The 4,853-nt window shown below is 41.9% G+C and overlaps 1 long non-coding RNA gene across 1 annotated transcript; it reads right to left on the bottom strand.

Moving 5' to 3' along the window:
• Positions 1-2,000: 2,000 nt before the first annotated feature.
• Positions 2,001-4,489, bottom strand: LOC125946063 (uncharacterized). The gene is made up of 3 exons (XR_007467374.1): positions 4,341-4,489; positions 3,463-3,558; positions 2,001-2,339 (listed from the first exon to the last, which is right to left on the bottom strand). It is a non-coding gene; the product is annotated as an uncharacterized LOC125946063 (long non-coding RNA).
• Between the last annotated feature and the right edge of the window lie 364 nt (positions 4,490-4,853).

Below are 4,853 nucleotides of genomic sequence, written 5' to 3'. Positions count from 1 at the left end.
CCAGAAAATTTGGTTCGAAGTGGATACACCTTGGAAACTCATTAGCTACAGTTTGTAGATTAAGATATGTGCCGTAAATAATTAATTAAAGTTATTTATTGTAATTTGGTTAAATATTCAATTAAGCATTTTGATTTCTTACGTAAGTAATGGCCACCTCATCGAGTAGTTTAGATCAAGGATTAGAACTGTGTTATCTGCCGCAGGCATTGTTTTTAATTTGATGCAGCTAAAATAAAACACCCTGTATATAAATATAGTAGTATTCTTACCAAAGTTTAGGTGCTAATAGAGCACTGTAGCAGCTACTTGGTTCATGACTTCAGGACAAAAAGTACTGTGCTAAGCAGACGAGGACGAAGTTAGACAAGAAATGACATTACAGGCGCCAACTTCCAACTGTTTATTCAGCAGAAAACACGCCGTTTTATACATGACACCGTCCAAAGTAATCATAGTAAAAATAAACGAACAGGAGTGAAGGGATCCAACAAGTGCTCGTGAGGCAGTGATCATCACAGTAGAGAGGAATGCAAAGGTTACAGCAGGGACCTAAACTGAACCGTCAGGCAAGCACATAGGAACACGCCTCCATTACAGGCTCAAATCAAGTGGCATACAAACACGACAGCTGCATGTTCTAATCTTGGCGGTGATTACAGGCTATCATTAAGAACGACAATTCTTTGTCACTTAATATTATTGACTGCGTGCTAACACACTGACTGCCTGCTCTATTTATTAAGAACGCCTCGATTATTTCCATTTCAGTGCGGTTTCTTGCTTTCCATTTGCTCCAGTTGTGGCACACAACCACAGCACCTGCAGTGCCCGCCCGTGTTGCTGTTGACCACCAGCATGTGTATTGGACAAATAGGACGATGCTTCAACGATCGTGCAAGAGCACTGGTTGGTGGTCAACAGCAACACGGGCGGGCACTGCAGGTGCTCTGGTTGTGTGATTTGAGCCTGTAATGGACTCGTGCTCCTATGCGCTTGCCTGATAGTTCAGTTTAGGTTCCTGCTGTTACCTTTGCATTCCTGTCTACTGTGATGATCACTGCCTCACGAGCACTTGTTGGATACCTTCACTCCTGTTCGTTTATTTTTACTATGATTACATTGCATGGTGTGATGCATAAAACAGCGTGTTTTCTGCTGAATAAACAGCTGGATGTTGGCGCCCGTATATGTCATTCTTTGTCTAACCTCGTCCTCGTCTGCTTCGCGCTGTACTTTTTGTCCTCGAGCTTATGGCAATCACAGACAATGACAAGACTATTCGAATAAGTAATTTAAGAAAGGTACTCTTTGTTTTAAGCAAAAGCAATCTTTAAGTTAAGAAACTAGATTGATGTGCACTGTGCTAAAATGCAGAAGAGTTTCACTCTACAAAAATTAAGGGCACAACTATGCAGTTATAGAATGCAATATTGCGGTTTGGCTACATTTGGTCTTGCCAGCAAGCTTTTTTGTATGAACACTCAAAGAGATGTATACAACAAACATCAACACAAATTTTCCCACAAAACAGTTTAAGACATTGCATTCAACTATTCCAGATTTGTAAGAAACACCGGGGCTGTTTATTTCGAATAATTAAAATTGCTGCTGAGTGTAGAGAGGCATATCATTCCAAATAGTGGTGGGATGGTTCATAACGAACACATTAAAATCCTCATTCCTGCACATTGTGTGCACTGAGGCAGCTCAGGTAAAATTGTGCATACACATTGCAAATATTAAAACTAGTTACAGCCGCACCACACTACAATAAATGCTGCGATGACCAAATTTCCGCTATAAACATTTTCCATTCACCATCAGCTGCCCACACATGATAGAAAGAAAAATGTACCATTACAAATAGCTATCAGTGAGCCATTTCTGCTTCGACAGTTCTCACACACACAACCAGTTAGGGAAGGGGTGCTCGTTCAGGACTTCCCCAAGGATCAATGGACCATGACAGCTCGACAATTTAGCAAGGGCTGATGATTTTGGGACAGTTGGCGTGGAATGACCCACACAAATGGTGGCTTTCCTTCATGAGAGTGCAAAGGTGATTTCTGCTTGTGAGCCTCATCTACAGAAATTATGAAAGTACGCTACACTGCCCGAAAGTGCAACTTTCCCATGCAATATTATTCAGTCTTCACAATGAAAATAATACATACCAATTACAGCATTCAGATGAACTGGATCCAATCCCTCCTTCACTGGGTCCTTCTTGTGCCTGTTACTGCCCTTTCCATAAAGGCTCTTGCCCTGAACCTCAGCCTCCCCAATGCGGTCGTGCATTGCCGCCATAGGACTTCAGGCCAGATAAGATCGTTCACCTATTGTCACCCACAGTGGAAAATTGACACGAGAAATCAGTGAGGCATACCGCATAAATAACGCATGTGTGAGCCAGACCCATTATTATTGCGTGAAAAAGGCCATCCTTCGTAGATAAAATGGATGGAAATTAGTCTATGTCTGCTTACTTTTTTCTATGCAAATACTGTTTTAATGCAAGCACACATCCAGTCTTACTTTATTTAATCCTTCCATCAAAATGCCAGTTGTTATCCGAGGTGAAGTTGTATATTTCCCTTCCCCTCCCTGTGTATACATATATAGAAACTTCATTTGACTAGAAAATGTGTTAAGGAGCGGTGTTCAAAGCCCTCAGTCCAGGGCCCCACTGGCCTCTGCAGCCTGCCTGTGTAAATTTTGTCCTGAAAAGTTAAATGAACTGACCGGCATGCTCAAAAGGACACTACAAATTTGACCTAGTGGACACGGGTGGTTCTCAGAAAATGTACAAATACAGTGATGGGTATCCGTCGGCATACTGTAGTAATAGTGGGTGCAAGCTAGCTTTGACATTGCTGGAGTACTTCAGCTGTCACACCGGCTGCACCTTCATATTTCAGTTTCAGAGAAATTCAAGCTCATCAAATGTGTATTTGCCAGTGGCAATTATTGTAAATATATACCAGTGGCAATTGTAAATAGCAATGTTAAACAAAGGTATGCACGCTGTATGCTTAGACCTGTGGCATATTTGACACACTACACTTCGAATACTAACATGCACAAAAACTGCACATGCGTGTAGCATAAAAAGAGAAAAAAATACAGAAATAAAAGCTACAGCATCGGAAACAGTTTCAAAACAATAAAACCAAAATAAGAAGTAAAATATACTGTACGCAAAGCAAAAATAAAACTTAATTTGCAGCCAAGTAATCAAAGAGAGAAAAAAAAATACTCAACATCAGGACATGTTACGTTTAGTTTTATATAGAACACGATAATTTGTGCATAATGTTACGAACACAAACAAGCAGCAAGTTTAATATACTTGCATAAATATTTAGCCTATTTAGTGCTCCGTTATGTAATATGTCTGTTAGCTTACACACAAATCATACCGAGATCATACTTTCAGGTACACATACACTTCATACATACCTGACGTGACATCCAGATTACACGCTGTGCTGCTGTAGCCAGGGCCACAGGTTCCCTGCCATCATGTGGACACTGCTGTGGGTCACGGCCTCACCACTACAAAATGAATTCTGTGTCAACATATATAGCACTGGCACAATAAAACTGTCATATTGTGAACACATGCAAGGTGGCAACAGAGCACAAGGTCGAGTCATTGATGAATGTTATGATAATAGGGACCCCTTCATCAAAGTAAAATTTTGAAGACGCACGCAGCAGCACATTAAAGAAATGTTTGTTTACATAACAATTCTAGGGTTTGCTTTCATGACTTGGTTTAAGCAACTTTCCCCTATCATGTTTAGATACGTCAAAGTTATGGAAACATCCCTTGTCTTGAAAAGACAGCTCTACTAATATGGCAAGCTGTGACTGCTTACTTTCCCCTAAAACTGCTCGTAAACCGAAAACCTGGTAAGCACATATTATTTACTACGTTGAAGAGTTTATAAGCGAAGAAACGTAATTGCAGTAAGTATTGGTGAAGAGACTGATGGGTCGTTAAATGCAACTTCAGCAGAAAAGCGGGAGCGCACGTACAGGTGCACATGATGACCACGATTATTTCAGAACGTAATGTCTTCTCCCCCCCCCCCCTCATCGTAAGAAAACGCTCATCAGGATATTCAATTCCACATCGAGGCCGAGATAATACCGAGATCATACTTTCAGGTACACATACACTTCATACATACATTTGCAAAACTAAATTCTGACAACCAGCACGCAACATGCATAAGCACAGACGTCACTGTTGTTTCCTACGTTCGCAAGGCACCCTATGCACACACGATGAGTACGCACAACACGTGTAGTTAGCAAGCACGATTGCTTACCTTTTCAATGGCACGACGCTCTCCAAGTTGCCGGTGCTGCGTCGACGATGTTACTCCCAGCATACATGCCGCTGCGTAGTGGACGATCTGAGGCACGCTACCAATAGGAATGATTTCTTTGCGATGTCCACCCAACTTTGCACGACAACCCGACACAAAGGCCCCGGCACAAAAATCGTTGGTCCATGTTTGCCTCGCGCGCCACGCATACGGCGAGTTTGCAACGAAACACAAGGTATCTTCTGGCACTTTTGTGCACGCTAACTACGTCCCATTTCATTAAAGCAAACACAAAACCACACGATCAAGCATCTCACACAAACGAACGGCATGCGACCGGCACGTTGAAGACGCAGGAAAAACAACAGTGCCGCCTGCGTACTTGTGAGGTTGTTGTGGCCTCCGTGATGCCAAATATATTAACCAGTAAACTCGTATTTTGTGTCGTGTTGCGCCCAGCTACGTATATATGTTGCGAGATAAAACAAACCACCGAACACTCCATATTTTACG

Source organism: Dermacentor silvarum, chromosome 5 (genome assembly GCF_013339745.2).
Source record: "Dermacentor silvarum isolate Dsil-2018 chromosome 5, BIME_Dsil_1.4, whole genome shotgun sequence".
In the NCBI taxonomy this organism is placed as follows: Eukaryota; Metazoa; Arthropoda; class Arachnida; order Ixodida; family Ixodidae; genus Dermacentor; species Dermacentor silvarum.
This window is presented reverse-complemented; position numbering and strand designations above follow the sequence as displayed.